Genomic DNA, 23,293 nt, shown 5'->3' with positions numbered 1-23,293 from the left:
CAAAGGTCTCTGATGGGCTTCTGTGGATTTAGTTTAGCCTGGTTTGGATTCTACTGCACAGAGCTGAAGTCCTATACTTGGCACATGCAGGAGCAAGGTCTGCAGAGACCCACTGCAGCAGATGCTCACAATGGTATTTAACTTCTTAGAAACCCATTTTAAAGGCTGTTCATTTGTAAAAAAAAATTATTAATTTTTTATTTATGTGCATTGGTGCTTTGCCTGCATGTATGCCTGTGTGAGGATGTCAGACCCTGGAGTTACAGACAGTTGTGAGCCGCCATGTGGGTGCTAGGAATTGAACTGGGATTCTCTGGAAGAGCAGTCAGTGCTCTCAACCTTTGAGTCATCGCTCAAGCCTTTAAAGGCTTTTCTTAATAAATGATAATTTCAACTCCAGGGTGTGTTGCTGTTAACTGGGCTTTAAATAACAGAGGAGAGTGACTAAAATAATAAAAAGGATAGAGAGGTAGATCAAGTCTTGTCTATTAGAAGCTAAACAAAAATTTTGAGATGGGGCTGGCAAGATGGCTCAACAGTCAAGAGAGCTTGCGGCTCAGACAGAGGACCCAGGTTTGGTTCCCAGCACCCACCTCACAATGTCTTGTAACTCTGACCTTCACAGGTAACTGCACACGGACGGACACGCGCACACACACACACACACACACACACACACACACACACACACAAAGCTCTTAAAAATTTCTAAGCCACATCAGGTGACGCACACCTTTAATCTCAAACTTGGCAGGGGGTCTGAGATAGGTGGATCTCTGTAATGTTTGAGGCCAACCTGGTCTAAATGGCAAGTCCTAGGACAGCCAGGGCTGCCTACTGAGACCCTGTCTCCAAATGACAAACAGTTACTTTCAAGTGGCAGGCAGGCATGTGTTCAATCCAGCAAAAGTCAACAGCACTAAAACTGACTCAGAATGCAAAAGGAAAATAAAAACCAAGGAAGGTCCAGGCAGCCTCACTTGATCTCACAGTCGACCATGGCTTTGATAGTGAAATAAAATGAATCGATTTTATGACAGAGGCGATTCATCCGAGGACAGCTTTTGGACAAACCACAGAACAAAGCAGAAGGCAGACCATGCCTGACAGGGACATAGGTTGAGTATTACCAGGCAGATTTACAATCGTTTTCCTTTGTTCTTTAACACCCCCAGGATCCCCTATCTCTATGCTGAGTTAAGTTTTTTTTCCTGCATGCTGCTGTCAATCTTCAATCATTCTGAAGTCCCTACAAGTTCATGAGAATGGGGCATTCTCTGGAACACAAATGAGAGCCATCCGTGTTTGTCCCAGAAGATCCCAGGCAAGAAGGAACAGGGATGTATGGCCATTTGTGTTGTGCAGTACTCATTCCTTTGCTTCTCTCGTTTATAGTAACTGCCTCTCATCCTTCCCAGTAGACTTAGTGAGCTGCCAGTCAAGCCAGGACCTGAGAGCCAAGGTTGGGGGAGTCTCAGTTTTCAAGGCAGTGAGATGGAATCAGAAAGGATGTGAGTGCTGATGTAGGCATTGTGGTCCCTCTACCAACACCCTGGCTGGGTGTTTATTATCCTATCATCAAACAAGGGGGACTTCTGGTACCTGGCTTTGGCTCTAACTGACCCTCACCTTAATTTTTCCCCTGCAAGTCCTTCTGAAAGACTGAAGACAGCTTCTGTTGCTGACCACTAAGGAGGCTCCATCTATAAAGAATAGGAACATCAGAGCCAAGACTGATTCTTGTACACCCAACATCCTATTAACTCTCCGTCACCTGGGTGTCCTACCCTGCATCACGAAGGTAGGCTTTCCAGATGTTGACCACCCTATTTTCTGAGACATTGGCCTGCAGCTCACCGATTCTGCTAGGCTGAGTAGCTAGGAGCGTACAAGCACATGCCCACCACGTGTGGCATTTCACAAGGTACCAGGGATCGAACTCGGGTCCTCGTGCTTGCACGGCAAGCATTTACCAACCAAGCCACCCTGCCCTGTTGAGAACAACCAAGCCCTTCTACTCCAATTCATGCACAAACACCTTACTGACATTGCATACACAGATTCTGATCCAGCACGTAGCTTGCGGCTCATAGCCCAGTCATCATGTGAATATGTTCTGTCTACTGATAAAACCCTGATTAAGTTTTGCTTGTCAATTAATTAAAACTGAGAGAAATGAAATACTGTTTTTTTTTCATTTAAAGTTTATTTTTTTTAATGGCATGCAATTAGCTGGCAACAGACGTGAACTCAGCAGGGTTTCAATTATGTTATGGATGCTGGTCCCTAATTTGATACATGGCTATAATTAAGAATGTAATTAATTCTCGAAGTTGCACTGATGTCATCAGCCACAGAGCACATAATGACCCTTGTTGTTCTTACACAAAAGCCTTTTGGCAAATCAGATGACTCCTGGGGAAGGGGTGTTTTGGCTTATCATTTAAGTACATAAAATGGTTTCTGATGGGCGGCTGGCCAGTAGGTTGGTTCTATATAAAGATCCTAGAGAAAGAAACATCAAGGCTTCCATAGTGTCCTTACCAATGGTCTTGGGAACAGGGTCTTTGGAGTCATTGGGGTCCAAAATGACTAAAGAGGACATGTCCTGAAACGCTAGTCAAATTCAGTATCTTTTCCAAATATCTGCTTTTGACTCCTCTGTAGGATTTAGGGTATGGATCCCATGCGGGGGTTTGTCCACTCCCTAGTCTCAAAAGCCTGACTTCAAGCTGGCATCTAATGTGCCCTTAGGGATCATCTTGTGCATGTGTAGAGGAGCAAACATGCTGTGACCTCATCCCAGCTGCTTGTGTGGCTTGTGTGTACATGTATATGCATGTGTGTGCATGTGCTATGTGTGTGGTATATGTTTGTGTACAGGTGTGTGTATGCATGTGTTTGCATGTTGTTATGTGGTATGTGTGTGCATGTATATGAATGTGTGTGCAAGTGCTTGTGTGTGTTCATGTGCTTGTATGTGGTGTGTATATGTGCATATATGTGTGTGCAAATGCTCATGTGTACATGTGTTTGTATGTGTTAGCTTGATGAATTCTTGATACTTTGGTGATTTTTCCCCTTATGTTTTATCACCTGCTACTTGAGCACAAGGCACCATGATCTGGATTCCTAAACACTTAGTAAACATTCCTGGCTCGAACAGAGAAATCTGTTACCAGTTGAGTCCAGCCAGAGTCAGTTGTTCCTTTTATTAAAATTTACCACATAGAAACTCAGTGGCACCTGGCTCCATCTCTGACAGAGATCAGTTAGGGAGGGAAAAGTTTTGTTTAAGAGAAAATAAAAAGAGAATTGCGGGACAGGAGTTTGTGAGGGAGAGGCACCCACCTGGGACCAGATTAACCATTTGGTTCTGAGAACCCAACAAACAGTTCTGCCAGGAGATTGAAGCTGCTTCCAAAGCAACCATGGTTCAAAGGAAGCAGGAAAAAAAACCAAAATCCACAAATCTCCCCACATTACATAACTGCATTTAAAATGTGTACTGACAAACTCGGAAAATTGAGGTCAGGTAGATGGATTGCCCTGATTTTGTCTTTGGCAATGGGGTCGCAGGTGCAAATTATGTTAGTTTTTAAAATAATGAATTAAATAATTGTATAAATTCAAGTGAGTTACTTGAGGTACAAGGAGAGGGTCTGTTTGGGAACAAGGGTTATGATTAAACCAATTCTACACCTGGGCTCCTAAGAAGGATAGATCAAAATGGAAAAACTCAACCAGTTTTAATGATATAAAATTTAAAAAATGAATGAGACTGCAAGGAAAATTGGTCAGCAGGGGCTCCAGTTTAAGCTGCTCCTTGGTCTCTGTGTTGGCACAAGCTGTTCGCATAGTTTCTAGTGATCGCCCCCACCCCTGTCCCTACAGCCTTATGCAGCATCATCCTTCAAAGGTTCCATGACCCTGATCAGTGCCACCAGCCAGAGACAAGCTGGGGACAGTTTACATCTGAATGCTAACATCTCACTTTGCATCCAATGCAAGCATCCACTCCTTCTCAGCTCAAGGCTGGGAATCCCCAGCCTCACCTCTCACAGCTATCTTTGGATCTCTCCCCAGCTCTCTACATGGCTGTCTTGGAAGGACCCCAGTGGCTGGACTTGTGTCCCTCTTCCATTTTGAACTCACCGTTGCTACCCACGCTTGCCAGGACCATAGAGAGTGTCACACACCGAGTCTCAGGAAGACATAAGTTAAGGTGGTTTATTCAATTCAGCATAGCCCCTGCTTCAAACACTCCCTTCCCCTTTGACTTGCCTACACTCACAATAGGCCTCATTGATCCTCCTGTAAAGAAGATAACCAACCCCCAACTACCAGATCACACACACACACACACACACACACACACACACACACACACACACACACACTTGTAGGCAGGTCTGCCAAGTGGGGGGACTAGGGACATTATCCCTCTGGGATCCTGTATGACTCTCACCAACTCCTATTTATGTTTTTTTCCCGTTATAGTACAAATGATTAAACCCAAGGCCACACACACCACAGGCAAGTACTCTACCACCAATCTAAAGCCCCAACTCTCTTTCCACCTTCAATTTTAAGATGGCGTCTTGCAAATTACACAGTCTGGCCCTGAGCTCACGCTGTAACCCCAGCAGGACTTGAGTATTTCACCCTCCTGCATCTGCCTCCCAAGTGGCTGACATTACAGCTCTGTACCACCAGACCTGGCTTCCTTTGTATTTGCAAATTATCCTTTTAAGTTTGTTTATTCTGTGCGCTGCTCTGGTACTTACCATGGGCTCCCTTCCTTCTCTTGCATGTTACAACACTATTACCCCTGCAACCCTTACATAGACTAACACCCCCCTGCAACCTCAGGACCCCACCCTTGACATTCATGGATGTGGCTATGACTTTCCCAGACTTTAGACCTTCATGTTGGCTGCCACCTCGGCCCAGGGTGTTTGTCTCTCAAGGTCATGTTGTACTTGTCCTTTCTGATCACCCAGGTCCCAGCTCACAGACCAACCCATCCTCACTGCAGGCACCTTCATGCCTCCATCCTGATGCCAGGTAACATAATCACACAGCCTCTGGGCTGAACAGGGCCTGTCTTTGCATGGTCATCCATCTCCTTGTTTCTTTCTCCCTCACTGGGAGACAGGAGTTGCCACAAGTGTGTGTACCCCGTGGCTGCCAGGCAAATACACACATCTGTATCTATCTTTGAAAAATAGATGCTTTCTTACACAGGCCCTTAAGTGTAAGCTCTTTCTCTAGTCCTTGGTGCAGCCCACAATCCTTGACTTGTAGATAACATTACTTCAACCCTGCCTGTTGCTGCTCTGGCCTCCTCTCTGGGTTCCTTTCCTTATGGATTAATTTTATTTTCTATTGCATGGGTGTTTTGCCTGCATGTATGCCTGTGCTCTCAAGAGGTGGGAAGATGCTGGATCCCCTGGAATTCAGACCACTGTGAGCTGCCATGTGGGAAATGGGAACTGCACCTAGGTCCTCAACAAGAGCAGAAAGTGCTCTTAGCCATCTAGGTATCTCTTCACAGGATCATGGGGTAACACCACCCCTGCCATGGTGGGCAAATCCCCTTGATTTCTTGGGTTCTCTTCTGCAACCAGCTCTAAAACCTAGGGCCAGCTCTGCCCCGGTGTGACCTCCTTTTAAAAGGCATTTTAATGTTTCTGCAAAGTCTATTTCCAAGTTAAGCTGTGTCCTGCCATTCATGGTAGAGATGAACATGGGGAACACAGGCTAGCTTCCAGTCAAGCAGGGTCTTGCTGGATAGCTCAGGCTTGCATGGAACATTCAGTCCCCTTGCCTTAGCCTCCTAAGTGCTGAGATTGTTCATGTAATCAGTGGGAACTTGTTCAGAGGTTGAGAAATAAGTGAGTCAGGGAACCTTTGGCCAATGGCATGTTCAACAGTTGTGAATGGGCCGGCTAACTCGCGCTTTCCGTAATGAAAATACACAGGTTCCTAGAATGCTCAAAAACCCACCTAAAAAGTAAACATTGAGCTTAGCCATAAGGACAGAGATGGACAACACATTTCTTTCTTTTTTAAATTCTCACTCTAGGGGTATTTTTGGCTCAAACATTAACTGATTGAAGTAACAGATTTCTCCACTGAGATAAAAGTCCTTTGATCTCCGAGAGACTCTTGTTTGCTTTTCATGCCAAGAGCTATTAAATAGATCCCGAGTTCAAGTGTCTCCCAGGGGCTCTGGCCATTTCTAGGGTTTCCCACCCTTTCTTCTCAGCTGTGAGTGATGGATTTAATCAAGTTCTCAGACAACTTACAGCAAGAAAGAAATGGTTCACCTCCAACGAAGGGCAGGGGTGGTTTTTGGTTTTGCTTTTTTTTTTCTTTGTGGAAACTAAATGATTCTCTTCAGGGGGAAATATAAAAAAATAAATGAGTCCCCACATGCTGGGTCATTTTTTCGCCTTCCTCGTTATAACTCACTATTCCCCATGCTGATTTTTATGCGGTTCTGCCCATAGCGGCTGGGCTACACACATCACGCTAACGGAAGGAAGACCCACAGCTCCTCCGGGCTTCATAACTGAATCCTGATTTGGCTTACTTGCTTACAACCACTGCTGTTTCGTTCACAACAAAGGTTCTAGGTCTTAACTGAAGTTATTGTCTAAAGAGAGTTTTGATCTTGCAGGAACCCACACAGGCACATACTCATACACACTCACACACACATATGCAACACTCATACACATGCACATGCACACACAGTGTATTTCTGCTTAAGTTCTGACCAACGGGTGTACAATCCCCAGCAGGAATGTCCTTGGTTCCTTGGCTAGAGGGACATAGAAAAGTCAGCTACAATTCCTGGGCACTTAAGACCTTTGAGATAGGAACTGCGTCCTCGTTGGATCTGTGGAGGCAGCCGGCAGTGGCTACTGTGACTTCTGATGTGGAGATGGAGGTAGGCCCCGGTATCCAGGATGATACGGTCACTGCTGTCAACCAGGAAGTGACATCGCAATGGTCACTTAGCTTCTTTGTGCTCCATGGGAAAATAGGGGAGCATGGTGATGTGCTCAGGAGGTGGGATGGGAACAGTAGCATGGATGGAGGAAGTGTGGCCAAGGAGTGAATTGTAAGGACTCAGGCATTGTGCTGGCCTGCCTCTGTCACCTTGCAGAATGCACTCAGGCAGTACCCTGGTCAGCCCAGGTGCAAAGGACCCCTTTCAAAAGAAAGACCTCTGCCTACTTATGCTCTTTTCATGCTCTCCTCTCTTTCTGCTCTCTCTCTTTCTTTCCTGCTCTCTTTCCCTGGGGACAGACAGGACTTTTCCTGTCTCCCTCTTCCCTTGTGCCCCCCCACTGTGTGTGTGTATATGTCTTTACCCTTTTTCTCTTTCCTCCCCCCTTCCCTCCCCTTTCTAATAAAACTTCTCATTTAAGCCTCGTCTGCCTGACATGTTCATCCTCCACCTCTGCCACCCTTGCCTGCCATGGAATTGACCAAGGTACCCCTCACGCTTTATCATCATAGCATGAATGACAAAAGATTTCACTCTGTGTGAGGCTGAGTGTGCCCTCTTCATCCTGAGCAAATGAGAAGAAATCCACATTGAAAATGGGGGTCTAAGGAGCCACCAGCAGCAGTGGAGTTAGTTGCTCATCCCTCCTCTCTGGTTCCTTATGGTCTGTGGTGACACCTGTGACCAACCAGGAAGGGGGATGGCTCACCTTTCTAGGCAGTGGGCAGACAGCAAAGCAGGAACAACACGCAATTGTACAAAGTGCAGAGCATCAGGGATGACGGAGTGCCTGGTCCTAAATGGGATGGCAGTGTCACCGCCTCCAGGGCTCATCACAGAAGAGGGGGTGGAAATATCTGAGGGTGGGAAGTCCAGCAACACAAGACTGTTTCTGATGTGACCCAGCTATGTGCTTGTGAACACATGACTACAGCTGTGGCCACCTGCAAGGGACGGGGCCCCTGAACATTGATTGCATCCCAGGTGGAGAAAGGGGCCACACTGCACCACCCTACAGGTAATGGTTGTCGGGGAGAGGTGTCCGTGATTACGAAGTTGTCCTTGATTACGAAGATAATCTCCCACCTGGGCTCTGGCCAGGAGCTCTAAACTCTGTGGATCGCGTACAAGCAGCAGGCATTAAAGGATGAGGGGGGCTTGGGAAGGAAGATGCCAGCTGGAGGGAAGGGTCGGAGGGAGGGGAAATGGGTACAAATGACTCAAACCTTCAAACTTTTTTTAAAATAAAATTTGACTCTCATCAGTTGTGGTAGTGCACACCTTTCATCCCAGCACTGGGGAGGCAGAGGTAGAGGCAGAAGATCTCTGCGAGTTTGAGGTCAGCCTGGTCTACACAGTGAGTTCCAGGACAGCTAGGGCCACACAGAGAATCGTTATCTCAACAAAACAAAACCCAACCAAAATAATTAAATAAGTCATCATCATTATCATCATCATCATCAACACCATCTGACTCTTCTATACCAGTCCTGTTTATGGAGTCAAGCTCAGGTAGCACTCCTTCCAGGTTCAAGACAAATGTGTCTGCTTGCTGGCGCCTCCTGGAGGCTCTAAGTTGCTCTTTTCCCTTTCTCTCCACATCTGCTCCTGTGAATTCTCAGCCTCACTGGCTTGTAGCTCCATCACCCCAACCACCGTTACGTGGCTGTCTTCCCCATATGTCTCTGTCTAAGTCTCTCTCTTCATTGTCTTATAAGACACTCCTCATTTATTAGGCCCAGAACAAGTACTTTGTAGAGGTGGTGAAGGGGATAAGGACATTATAGTGGCTTCGATGCAGACGTCAGAGGAGGGGGCTCAGTGAATCTGAAGGGTAGGGACGGTTAGGAGGGAAAGCCAAGGCATCCTGACAAGGAGTGGCAGAGGGTGGGGCAACTGAGTGGCACCTCATGCAGATGTGGTCATGTTTCTTTCACCAGCGGAGAAATGGAGCAGACAGTCATTCTGAAAGGACCACAAGCGAGCTAAACGCACTCTCCGGCACACCTAATTGACTTGATCAACATTCGGCGCTAACTCTGTCACTATGGCAACACTTTCAGACTTTTTCCTTTAGAAAACAAAGGCAAGGGACAGAGAGAGGAAGTGGGCCACCTTCAGCCTGGCCCTTGCTGGGTCATCTCAGTCAGAGAAATGGTACCGATGCCTCACATGCACATTAAGTAGGGGCAAAGCTCCGCATCTTGTTGAAGGAGTAGGTGATGCCTCACAGGCATCATAGGCCATAGTCACTCTGAGTAACCGGAAACCAGTCATGGGTGTGAGATAAAGACCACAAATGGTCCAGCTTCGCTGACTTTATCAGCTAGACAGCTGCAGGAACTTTCCTCATCAGGGTATAAGGGGCTGTTGGCTAAAATCACAAGGGCACCTGGAACAGGTCAGCAGGAAGCTGGTTCCTGAGATCCTGATGTATGTTTATCATTAAAGTTGTTTTTGGGGGGCTGGAGAGATGGCTCAGCAGTTAAGAGCACTGACTGCTCTTCCAGAGGACCCACGTTCAATTCCCAGTACCCACATGGCAGCTCCCAACTCTAAAATATGACACCCTCACATAGACATACACACAGGCAAAACACCAATAAAAGTAAACTAAAATAAAAAAATGGTTTTATGGTCTGAGGTCATAGTTGAGTAAAGGGCTTTCCATCCAAAAAGCCAGTAGTGGTGGCCCACACCTAGAATCCCAGTGCTGGGGGATGGAGACAGAGGATCCCCAGGGCTTGCTGGCAGGAAAGTCTGGCTGATCGGTGAGCTCAAGGTTCAGTAAGAGACCTTGTCTCAAAAATAAAGTAGAGAGTTGTTGAGGAAGGCATTCAACACTAGTCTCTCAGCCCACCCATGCACAGTGCACACATGGATGGATACTTATGAAACACTCAAAGCAGTGTCAGTGTTCGCAAGACATAGAGGTGCACATCTGTGATCCCAGTAGAGGGACTGCTAAAGCAGGAAGATGGTGAGTTCAAACTAAGATATCCATCATCTATCTATCCATCTATCTAATCTATCTAACCTCTCTATCTATCTAACCTATCTATCTATCTATCATCTATCTATCCATCTATCTAATCTATCTAACCTCTCTATCTATCTAACCTACTTACCTACTTATCTATCTATCTATCTATCATCTATCTATCCATCTATCTAATCTATCTATCTATCCATCATCTATATATTAAGACTTGGTATTAGAAATCATATTTGGCTGGTGAGATGATTCCGTGAGTAAAAATTCACTTTCTGCCAAGTCTGACAATCTGAGTTGGATCCTTAGGGTGGGAACACATGGTAAAATAAGAGAACTGGGTCTTGCAAGCTGTCCCCTGACCTACACAAGTTGCTTCTGTTAGGTATTTTGTCACAGCCTTGGGAAGAGAAACTAAGATACGCATGCTATAAGAATTTCGCTTCATTAAAAAAAAAAGTGTCGATGTTTGCTGAGCACCGGTCCATCGCTGAGAGTTTAAAAACAATGATCCAAGGCTCCATCCCTAAATTGCTATGAGTCAGACATTAAATGAGAGAGACAAAGAAGGACATGGATTTTCCCTCTTTTAGCTTCTAGCTGGTGTGTCATAGTGCATCTTTGAATCTGCCTGCCTCCCACCTGTGCCTGCACTACAATGTATTAGGCCCAGGCAGCAATGCCTGTGATGACAGAGAGGAACTATTCTCTGTGACAACCGCCTTCTCATCTCTGTCACCACCGATAGGACAAACATCCAGACAACTCTTGTCCCAACCCCTAGACCTGAAAGTGCTTTTCACCATTGTTAAGAGTGTGGAAGGAGCTCAGTTGGTAGGATGCTTGTCTGGCATACATGAAGTCCTGAGTTCAATGCCTGGGACTCCCAGTACTGTACTGGACATGGTGGTACATGCTGGTAAGCCCGGCACTAGAGAGGTAGAGACAGGAGGATCAGGAGTTTAAGGTCGAGGCCACCCTTAGCTCCTTGAGGTCCTAGCAATCAAATCAACTGATCAGTCAGTTAAAATATCATTTGCCTGTAAAGGGAGAGAGAGAGAAATTGTCATTGAACCTAAAAGCCAGTTCTGTCACATGAAGAAAACCTCAGCCAAGGTGATGGGAGCTGAATAGGCTCGGGGCCCTAACAGCATGAAATTCCAGCAGAGGGAGCCTCCAGCCTGTACACAGTACTCAGAGTTCGCCCCTGGAGGTTAGCAAAGGTGAGAACTGGCCCTCTTTCCTCTCCCTGGGGAACTGCAGTAGGGAGACCTCCCTCCCCAGTGAAAGAATGGGGAGAAGGCTCCTCTCTGCATCACATTGAGGTTTGCTCAACAACAACCTGCTAGATACAGTTTTAGCTTCACTTTCATCCAACGGTGCTGTGGTACCCTGATGGACACCGTATGCACCATCAGCTGGCCTAGGCGATGAGCTTTCAGATAATGAAATAAAACAAGCATGTCCCAAATCCGATGCACTAGGACTATAAGAGAACAAGAAGACAGTGTGTTAGACAAGCTCAATAATGAATACAGGAGAATTAAATCCCTGGAGCTTAAGCAGAGGCTGCTCCAGGAGACCAGCTTTAGGGAATGGCTTGCTGCAAAAGAGACACACTCTCAGGTAACAGCATGAGAACTCATTGGGCTGGTGCGATCAATAAGAACTGTCTTAGGCTGGGCAGAGTGGTGGTGCACGCCTTTAATCTCAGCACTCGGGAGGCAGAGGCAGGCAGATCTCTGAGTTCAAGGCCAGCCTGGTCTACAAAGCTACACAGAGAAACCTTGACCAAAAGCAAAAACAAAAAATCCCCAAAAAAACAACAAAAAAATATCTTAGGCAAGATGGCTGCCTTAGCTATTTCCCCAGTTTCAGGGATAAAGCACTCTGAAAAGGGCAACTTAAGCAACAATAATATATTTTAGCTCACAGGCACAGTCCATCATGGCAGAAAGCCAAGGCTGCAGGACCTTGAAGACTCTTGTCACATCACATCCACAACCAGGGAACAGAAACAGCACCCATGTCTGCGCTCAGCTCACTTTCACCGCATGTCCAGTCCAGGATCTCAGCCCTGGGAAATGTGCCACACCCAGTGAGCAGGTCTTCCCACCTCACTTAACGGCATCAGTCAAAGCCCCCACAGGCATGTCCAGAGGCCTGCCTTCTGGGGACTCTCTAGTCCGTCAAGAGAATGATTAACGCTAACCATCACAAAGACCAAACAGTAGCTACAAGAACCACATGCAATGTCTGAGTTCCAGTTGGTGAAGCTACACTCTGTGGATTGCCATTGGTTGCTCCTCAATGGCCCTGTTTTGAAGACCTGTCAACCTTGGACCCGGTCACGAACTTCCTAGGCTGCCCTGCTCTCGTTGGACAGGTCTGGGTCATGTGACTTCATGTGACTCCAGGAGCTGGAACCTCAATCCAAGAGGCCAAGAGCCAGGAGTGACAGTTCCCAGGAAACAAAAGTGAATGAGGGGCCCATAGTGAGAACGGAAGTGACTTCTGGGAGTGCAGGCTAGGCTGGGGCACCTTTCACTGACACTCAAGGACTCATGAACCAAAGACAGAAAGGCCTGCTCTAAGGCCTGGACACAGCTTGACATAGCAAAGTACTCAGAACATTCAGAAAAAAAAAAGGAATTTAAAAAGTCAAAACGCCATTAAGAGATAATGTAACTTTAGCTTTCCTTAATTATTAATAGACTTTGAGGAATAATTTAGAGCTAAATTACAACCGGATGGAGAGATTCATAATACATGTGGGTCACAGGAGATTATGAAAATATCTGGCCTCATTTTCATGTCACCTGACAGAAATTCATCCAGGAAAATACCATGAAACATAATAGTGAACATTAATAGATGCACCCCCCCTCCAAGCTGCCTACCCAACCCCGAGTTAAAGCTTACAGTTTTAGGCACAGGCAATTCTTAACATCTTTACTCCAACAGTCCTGGCTTTCTAAAGCTAATAGTGGTTCCCACTTGAGCTGTTTGAGCTTTCTGACAATTTGCCATGTCTCTCTCCCTCCTGAATAATACCCTGATTTAGGGAGGAGATGACTACAGAGTCCCCGTTCTGCCAGGATACAAAGAAGAGCCAGTCTTCAAAGCCAGTGTGTAAGATTCAGCCAGTGTCGTGACTCCACAGTGGCTAAGGGAGCTGAGGATCACTGGACTTCTGAAGACTCTGAACCTTTAGAATCCTGGAACCTACACCGAGCTTAATGGTACAGACCTCAACACATGGGAGGTGAAGGCAGGAGGATCAGTAGTTCAACGACATGAGTTGGAGACTGGCCCGTATGTTGCATGAGACCCTGTCTCAAAACAACAGCAGCAGCCACAAAATATCTGGATGAGCTTCCCTCCAACGATGGTGGAAAGCCATCCGCCATTCAGCATTTGATCATCACAGTCAGAGTCATCAGTCACCCTCTTAATCCCTGGGGCTAGCCATGCCTTCATCTCTCAAAGCCACCAAGAACCCAGTTCCCTTTATGCTAACCACCCCGAGTAATGCCCGTGCCTTTTGCAACATAGGAATTAGATCATGAAACCCCGGCTCTCATCTCTGCAGTGATTTAATTTTTACAGAACCATCACCGAGCCTTTCATTTCTCCTTTTCTCCAAAACCTGAGCAGTGATCCAATTGGTAGTTGGGAAACTGAGCCACCATTGCAGTTGACAATCATTTAAAAAATATGCACTTCCTGGAGGCTTCAAAAAGCAGAATACTGAAATAATGACATAGACAGTCACCACAGAATTCCTGCTGTCATGTAAACATCACATCTCAGTCACAACATGGTTCTCCCTTTACAACCTTTCTAAAACCATTATGGGAGAAAATAGCAGAAACTCCCAATAGTACATGGGTCTCTTTACTGGATAAAGGTGTATGTTCAGGACAATTTTATTTATATCCACAAAACATTGTGCTCTGATTTGTTTAAAATGCTAACTTGCCACAACCTAGAACAACCTTAAAGGAGAGCTTCAACTGAGGAATTTTCCATATCTGGCTGGTCTGTGGGCCAGGATTGTCTACGATGTCAACCGATGGAGGAGGGCTTAGCCTACTGTGGGCAGCACTATTCCCTAGGCAATATCCCTTGAAAAAGACAGGAGAAAGCTGTAACCAAGGAGGCAGGCTGCAAAGGTGCTTCTTTTTCTCTGCTCTTGACAGGGGATGTGTTGTGACAATATTTGAGTTTGAGTTTCTGTCTTGACTTCCCCAAAGTGACAGATGACAATTTAGAGTTGTAAGCCAAAGAAACTTTTTCACCCGCATTGCTTTGGTCAGGTTATTTTAATACTGTGACAGAAATGAAACTAGAACACATTTCTGTAGTAATCATTATTACCAGTCTGCTATCAATTCAAGGCTGTGCCCATGGTCGGCAACCAAGGCATCACCATTTTGCTGGAGAATTCTGCCACCATAGGAAGTCATCAAAGACCTAGGTGTGGAAAAAACTGGCCCTGAGTTCTCTTTGAAAGCATTCAGTGATGGATTCAGGGGTCTTCCTAAAATAGGCAGTTTATAAACTAGGAGACTTTAGAGTGCCATAGCAGGGGAGGACTCTTTCTAATCACCAGCCAATTCTTCCATTAAAGAATAAGATAATGATGTGAAATGTCACCAAATGCCCACTGTTTAACAGCTGTGGCCTCCTCATTCCAGGTAATTTAATTTTCAATGGAGGAAACAAAATTTAAAAGAAACCACAAAACCACAACACGGAGCCGCAGAATCATCTCAAGTTCTGTGAATGCTTGATGCTTAGAGAATGGATAGCACTGCAGGCTTGGGATAATGGCAAGATTTGGGGGACTTTGCACAGCTCTGGCAATTAAGGGAAATGAAGTAACTGCCAAGGTGATGCGGGATCAAAATAATTGAAATGTTAACTCTCCTCCTTCTTACAAATGAAATGCTCACACCTCTTACTGAGATGTCACACACAATGCTTCCAGGAAAGGCTGGATGCCTAGATCAACATGGTCGGAATCACCCCCATCTCATGCCAGCGTGACCCTCCCCCTTGCAGTGACTCATTCTTGATAGTCCTGACTATCAGAAGCCAGGAGGAGCTTGGATTGATTTCTCCTGATATGTTTTGCATTCCAGTTCTCATGGGGTCCTTTTGTTTATAGAAATGTTTCCTTTGCTTTTTCCTTATGCACTAGGGACCTGGAGTTACTTATTTTGATACCTGTAGGAAGAAACTTGAAGCCCCATGTCTACGTCAGTGTTCTGGCAGCCAGGAATAAATGGACACACATCCCGAGGTCATGGGAAAGGTCGGATGGTCTTCTTTCATTGTTTGGGAACATACTGATGTCTGCTTAGGCTGGGAGTGGAATGTACACACATTACCCTAGCATCCAAAGATGCTTCCAGAGATCATGACCATGGTGATTTCTTGGAAAGATCTAATGCATGGGAGGGTGACCCAGTAACCCCAGCATCTTTAGCTTAACACAGCTCAACTCTACAGTATCAGGTAGCCCACAGACTAAATATTATTCCATATGTATTTACATGTGTGCATGATCACATGTGTGCACATGTATGTGGAAGCCAGAGGAAAATCTCAAGTGTGACTTCTCAGACACCATTATTCTTTTCTGAAATGGTCTCTCATTTTTTTGGAGCTCACCAGGCAGGCTAGGATGGCTGACCTGCCTGCTTCTGTCTCCCAGAACTGGGATCATAGTATGAAGCATCACACCCAGATTTTTCCACGCAGATACTAGGGACTATATCCTCATGCTGCCAAAGCAAGCACTTTCCCAACTGAGCCACCTGTCCAACCCTCAGTCTTCATTTACAAAAGGCAAGGTTGGAGTTTTTTGCTGTGTGCCATGTGGTTGTATTTCATTAGCCTCCATTTAAAACAGGCTCCAACCAATATTGCTGTCTCTCAACACTTTTCATGTTCTTCAACACAGTCATTATCTAGCATACCTATAATCTGTGCATGAAGGAAGGTTACTGGCAAGATAGCTCAGCTGGTGAAGGCATTTGTGGCCAAACCTGATGGCCTGAGTTTCATCCCAAGAACCTACATGATAGAATGAGAGAACTAACTCCCTAACCTGTTTTCTGATCTTCATACTTAAGCCATGTAGGTACACACACACACACACACACACACACACACACACACACACTCAATCACTCACTCACTAAATAAACATAATTTAAAAAACCATGTGTGTCTAACAGTTACATAGACCTGTTGATGAGACCAGGCCTGTCCAGCCCTCTACTGATTTTTCTGATCAAACTCAGGCTTCTGGTTCAAGGTTCCCAGGGACCAAGCTCTTGTTCTTTTCCTGATTGAGACTTGTTCATCCATTTCCCCACCAGCATCTTAGAGTAGCACAAGTCACCTCCGGTCACCTAGTATGGGATGCTCAGAGTTCCACAGACATCCAAAAATAAGAGTCACATGAGGCCACCCTCACAGAGCTACAGAGCTACGTATCTGGAGGACAAGTGAGGTTCTAGGCCCTCTGAAGATCTGGCCAGCATGCCATTTTTCCCTATTCCCAGAAACTTCCATTCAAGATCAGCTTTGACAATACCCTCTTTCTGGAATGTCTCTATGGCAGTGATTCTCAGGACCAGCATCTTCAGCAAAGTTATGAGTTTTCAGAATATAGATTAATTACCCCATGAAGACCCAGGATGATGGGTAAAATGCCAACTTGGTGATGAGAGTCTGGGTACTTGGACTTTCAAGTTAGCTTCATCCTCTACCACTGGATACCATGAAGATATATGTTCCAGCTCACTCCATGTGTCTACATAGCTGCTGTAAGCACAGAATAAACACTATACAAGAAACCGGTGCCACACTGGGAACTTTACATAACACTTAACAGAAAAGAGATCCTTATGCATGCTGACCTTAAAATTAAAGTTACCATAAACATTGGCATTTACTAACATAAAGGTAATAAGTCAAAACTGCCAGGAATATGTATAGGGCATAAAAACACGGACCCTGGTCTGTTTCCAGGTGGGCAAGAAAGATTCCTAGGAGGTAAGCTGAGGGCTTGGACATGCAGAGATGTGAGCTGAGAGTTAGAGAAGATGCAAGCAGTATCATCTATAGTATTCAAATTTTCTCCCAAGGGAAAGTATTCCCTATTGTTTACGTAATTAAAGACTGGCCTAAGAACAGACGAAAAATAAAAGGGGGCAGGAGCATCAGGCATCTCCAGGGCTTACAGGGCAAGAGTGCCAGGCATCTTCTGGGCTCATAAGTCAAGCAATTCCCCTTGCAAAATGCTCTAAATAAGACTTCAGGGCAAGGAGGACAGAATACAGGAGGTCTGGGTAAAGAGGTTTGAGAAGGATATGAGGCTAAGGATACAGAAGGAATAGACCTTGCTGCAGTAGATATACGTCACGGCAAAGTGACAGAGCTCTGTACATACTGAAGCAGCATCAGGGTCCTGGACTGTTGGGCTCTTAGAACAGTTAACAGGCCAGGGGGAAGCTGAAGGAGAAAAGGGCAACACTCAAATGTTCCCCCTCAAAATAAAAACAGACCTCAAACAAAAGAAGGAAATGTCCTAGAGGAAGAGCATTTGTCAAGTTAAAGGAGAAGGGGCCAGGCTTAGGAGGAAGGATGGGGCTGAGGAAGTAGAGACTGGAGGAGGCCGTAGCTCATAAGAGGTCTGGATTGATCCAGAGAGCAAAGGAAGAGGCCTCAGTGTTCAGAGGGAAAGGTAACACAGCTAGCTGTATGTTCTTCAAGAAACTTTCTGTCAACACCCTAAAGCAGTGGTTCTCAGCCTATGGCCCATGCCCCGTAGGGGTCACAGATAAGATATCCTGCATATCAGGTATTTACATTACAGTTCATAACAGTAACAAACGTGCAGTTGTGAAGTAGCAATGAAATAATTGTATGGCTGGGGATCACCACAACATGAGAAACTGTATTAAAGGGTTGCAGTGTTAGGAAGGTTGACAAACTAGTGTTCTAAAGCCACCTGGGGTAGAGGAAAGGCAGGCCACTGGGCTGGAAATACACACTGGATTCTGATCTTTAATGCTTGGGTCACAGGGAGGAGCAGGCCCCCAACCAGCACCAACCATAGGCGTCTTTACCACAGTACAGCAGGTGGCTGGCCAGGAAGGGACATAAGCAGCTGGTGCTAAAGTCATGCAAGGCAAACCATTTGTCAGACTTTCCTTCTTCTGCCATATGTCTGCCCACGTCATCAATGCCGAATTGTAGGTAGGGCAGGAAGGACCTTCTTATTGGTTATGCAAAGCTTGGAGTCTAACATGGAGTAGCTCAACCCCAGAGTAGAGGATTACATCATATCAACACAAGTCATGATATTTTGAGTTTTTCTTTGCAAACATGTAGCTATCAGAGGGTTAAGAAAAAAAATAGGACGTCAGCCAGGCAGTTTAATCCCAGCACTCGGGGTTTAGGTTAGGCAAAGGCAGGTAGATCTCTGTAAGTTGATGCCAGCCTGGTCTACAAAGCAAGTTCCAGGATAGCAAGGCTACACAGAGAAACCCTGTCTCAAAAACAAAACAGCAACAACAAAACAAAAAAGGCATAATCTTGAATCCTAAAAAAATTTGAATGTCTGCCCTGCTCACCAGGAGTGTTGTTATTGTGCAGAAGAAGGAGAAGGAGAAGAAGGAGGAGAAGAAGTAGTAGTAGAAGGAGAAGGAGGAGGAGAAGAAGAAGAGGGGGAGGAGGAGAAGGAGGAGAGAAAGAGAGAGAAAGAGGGAGGGAGAGAGACACAGAGATAAACAGAGAGATACAAACACAGAGATAGAGACAGAGACAGACAGACACACAGAGAGATGGAGAAAGAGAATATGAATAGATCACATCAGGATCCTTCAATGCAGCATTTGCAGCCAGAAAAGTAGAAGAACTCAATACGGGGAGACTGGACATTAATGAAGGCAAACCACCCACTATTCTGAAGAGCCAGGAAGCTTATTATAGGCCCCCAAACCATGTTTGAGGCCATAAATCACTCAGAGGCATAGCTGAGGGGTAATCCAATAATCCATTTATGACTTTAAGTAAATCTGGTTGCACACGAAAGCCCTTCTGAGTTTACAAACCTATAATATTTCCAGCCACTGGCCCTGGAATTGGAGGGGGCATCACATCCAGCCAAGTCTGCATGGTGTTCAAACCACAGAAAATTAACCAGAGACAGACAGTCGATACCACATTATCCCCTTCATTGCAGCTGCTTATTCTGTTTGCTACCACTCATTCCAAGCAACGGTCAAGTGAAACGCTGGCCAGTTCAGCCCCTAAAAGCAGACCTCTCTAATGAATCCTCTATGTTCAAAGAGGGGGGGGGGACCTAGTATATGCTCACCGCAATTAGAAAAAAAAGAAAGATGCACCTGCATCCCCTACATCCAGAATAGATTAAATTAATTCCTTCCTAAGACCACAGAGTGCATTAGGAAACACATCTAAGTCTGGGAAGGCTCCCTTAAATCCAGGACTTTCAAAGTGGTACCCAACTTAAGTCTTTATGCTATTCTAATTCTCTGTAATGCACGACACAATGATAGGGAACCTACAGAGGTTGAGATTTTTTCCTCAGTTAAAGAAATGTTTCTTGGGCTAGAGAGGTCACTCAGTGAATAAAATGTCTGCTACACATGTATGAGTACCAGGGTTAAGATGCCTGGCACCCCCTGCATAAAAAACAGGATAGGTTTGGTGATCTTGTGATCCCAACATTTGGCAGGTGGAGATGGGGGTCTTCAGGGCAAGCTGGCTAGTCAGCGTAGCTATATCTGTGAGCCCCAAGCTCGGCAAGAGATCCTGCTTCAGTAAATACGTTGGTGCGGTGATGGCAGAAGGCACATGAAGTCAACCTGTGTTTGATACACACATACAAACATTTATATACATCCGCACCACACACATGAGCATCAGACACACGATACACACACAGAGTGAGGGAGGGAGGGAGGGAGGAAGAGAGGGAGCAAGGGAGGGAGGGAGAGAGAGGGAAGGAGAAGGAAGCAGGAAGAGGAGGGGGGAGAGAGATGAGCCTCAAAGAACATTAAATCTTCATATGCTGATTGTACCTGTTCCCCACCCCTACCCAGGGACCTCCAGGATGTGGTTCCAACTATTAGAAAGCATGCTTTCTAATGCTTGTCTAGGTAAGGCTTTGCATTCTACAAAGACAAATGAGACTGGAGGACACAGGGTGGGGAGGTAGGGGTTCCCAGCTTTTCCTCCTCCTCCTTTTCTACCTCCTCTCTCTCCTGGTATTACCTTCTCCCCATTTTTCTCCTTCAGATTTCATTTCTTTTTCTATTTTATTTCAGTTGCCTCCTCCTCGAGGGAATTGGAAGGCATCTGACTAGCCTAGGGTGGAAAGAACACAAGACATGAAGTTGGGCTCCATTGCACCCATCAGAAAGGAGCCCTGGGTGTCAGAGCATTCAGACAGTCACCATTCCTTTTCTTCTTCCTTGGTATCCTCTGTAACAAGGGAGGGTTGGGGCACAGACAATTGCCTCACTCTCACAGCAGCCTGCCACAGAGAGAGAGAGAGAGAGAGAGAGAGAGAGAGAGAGAGAGAGAGAGAGAGAGAGAGAGAGAGAGAGAGAGAGAGAGAGAGAGATGTCTTTGTGAAGAGGGAAACAAGGGCAAGGGATTTGGGATGTGCAGTAAACATCGGTTCCTCGGATGGAAATCAGGAAGTGAGGCGTTAAAATGAAATATTTAAAATACGACCACGGCATTGCTGTGATCTGAATGTCTGTTGGATCATATTGAAATCCTAACCTAATCCGCAAGGTAATGGTGTCAGGAGCTGGGGCTTTGGGGAAGTGACCGAATGACAGACTGGAGTCCTTGGGATGGGACTGAGTATCTATGATTGTTAATTGTCAACTTGACACAACCAAGACTCACTTGGTAAGAGAATCAATTAAGAACTGTCTGCATCTGGTTGGCCTGTGGGCATTTCTATGGATAATTATTTTGATTAATGGTAAGCCCTACCTACCTTTGTGGGTGGAACCATGGCAGGGGATGCTGGACTGATAGGGAAGGCAAGCTGAGCACTGGGCATGTGCTAATTCACTGCCCTGTGCTCTTGAATGCAGATGCAATGTGGCCATTTCTCTCAAGCTCCTGCTGCTTGCAACTTCCCTGCCATGATGGGACCTGCTCTCAGACTTCCAAACCCCAGGCCTGTGGGGTACAAAATCTGTTTTGAAGTTGCCAAGGTCCTGGTATTCTATTTGCAGCAGCTCAACAAATGGACCAAGGAAAACATCAGAAACAAAACACGTGCTTATATCCCATGCTCATATGACTGTCAGCCACTTCCAAACGACTGGTATGCCACACTTTGCAGAACTAGGGAAGGGGACAGAACTGAGGACTGTGCCACTGGATTGGTCATCCTGCTGTCATACACCACTGGGGGTTGGTGGCTGCATTGGTGGTTTCAGCTGATTCTGAAGCCACAGACTCAGTCAAAATCACCATGAGAAGAGACCATTTTCTGTTTCCGTATCGAGGTCCTACTGGTTGACCAGGCATGCTCTACTAGACCACCTCTGAGCAGCTTTGTGTGGGTGGCTCCCAGAAGGTGCTGAGCTGGGGCATCAGGAGCCCCTAGAACACTCCACCAATTGATCCCGCCTCCTTACTACTCAGGCAGCCATCTACCACTGCTCCTCAAGAGGAAGGTCTAAGGCTCCCACCAATTTTTGAAAACCCAAGCTAGTCCATCGTGTTTGTTTCATTCTGATTCCCTGGGAGATTCCCCCATCTGAATCCCTTTTGGAAATATTCCGTGCCAAATGAAATCCAAGTGAGGTCATTAATTATGAAAATTCACAATGCATAATTACAATAATTACTCGGATCACATAAACATTACAGCACCATGAATAATTAAATAGGATCTGAGCTTTGGAGAGAATTGCTAACACAATAAAACCTAGGGAGGTGACAAGGAAGATGCAGGAGAGTCACACTCTGGTTTGCTGTGAGTGAGGAGTATTGTTACAGGAATATCTTCTATATCTTCTTTTCTCCTTTGTCCAAAAGAATTATCCATGACCTCACAAGGTAGAGAAACAAAAGCAACAATAAGATAACCAGAAGTTTACAGACGGGATCCACTTTTTAAAATGGAGATTGGGAGTTCCAAGAAAGATGTCTTCCCAAGGCTAATGCTCTTGCCTTCATCTTTTAGAAAAAGAAAATCCTTTCTGAAGAAGAAGCAGTGAGTCCTGTTTCATAACAAATATACGGCCACACTGAGATACCCATGTCTTCTTTTCAATTGTGTAAGATGCGTGCTCCAGAAATGAATAGATGTTTCAGGTTTCTCTGTGGACAATGTAAACTCAGAAAACTTTAAAATGAAGGCTGATGGGTATTTAATTTTGTATTCACTATAAGCAGTAAAATCGGTGTACCATGTGAGTTTTACTAACCATCACCGGATTTCATTAACCACTTAGCTAAATTTGTAAGAGAACAACAGTATCTATATGGCAGAGATATCTGAGAACTAATTTGTCTGGAGAGGTTGGGAGATAGGCTCAAGCTGGGGAACCCTCTGGAGGGGTGGCTAGTACTATGTTAAAGTTCAGATCTCAAACGAGTCATGTCTGAGGGCTCCAGCCTCAAGTCCTGGTGCCATTTTTTGTAGGTGTTGGTCCCTGGGTGGCATTGGTAGATGTTACGGGATGGGATTTTGCTGTTATACTGTTCCTGAACACTTTGATAGGCTTCCTGGTCCATAGGACAGAAAAACAGAGAGTCACAAACTATCTTTACCATGGACCAAGCTGCTCCTGCCCACAAACTGTAATCCCCAAACCTGTAAGCCAATGTGGACGTCTCCTTCTATAAGTCACTGCTGTTGGGTGCTTTGTTAAAAAGATGAGAAAACTAATACAACTTGGATTTTTAAAAATACCCTCTGCGTTCCCTGGGCAGGGAAGGATCAAGGCATGAAATAGACATAAATCCTTACTGCTTCTACAAAGATTATCTATCTTTCAGGCTTTCTAAAATGATGGTTCCTTAAAACAATGATACTGTTGTAATCTTAAGAGATGGCTTCAGTGGTTAAAAAGCATTGGCTGCTCCTGCAGAGGACCTGAGTTCAGTTCCCAGCATCCAGAGTGTAGCTAATAACTGTCTATAACTTTAGTTCTAGGAGATCTGATACCCTCTTGTGGTTTCTGACTATGTGTGGTATA

At 45.5% G+C, this 23,293-nt stretch overlaps 1 protein-coding gene across 2 annotated transcripts in view; it reads right to left on the bottom strand.

Moving 5' to 3' along the window:
- The window catches only part of Tmem132c (transmembrane protein 132C), a 288,371-nt gene that overhangs the window by 247,049 nt on the left and 18,029 nt on the right, over window positions 1-23,293 (bottom strand). The gene's annotated exons all lie outside the window — the stretch shown is intronic.

The sequence above is a fragment of the Mesocricetus auratus genome, unplaced genomic scaffold (assembly GCF_017639785.1).
Source record: "Mesocricetus auratus isolate SY011 unplaced genomic scaffold, BCM_Maur_2.0 Super-Scaffold_100025, whole genome shotgun sequence".
In the NCBI taxonomy this organism is placed as follows: Eukaryota; Metazoa; Chordata; class Mammalia; order Rodentia; family Cricetidae; genus Mesocricetus; species Mesocricetus auratus.
This window is presented reverse-complemented; position numbering and strand designations above follow the sequence as displayed.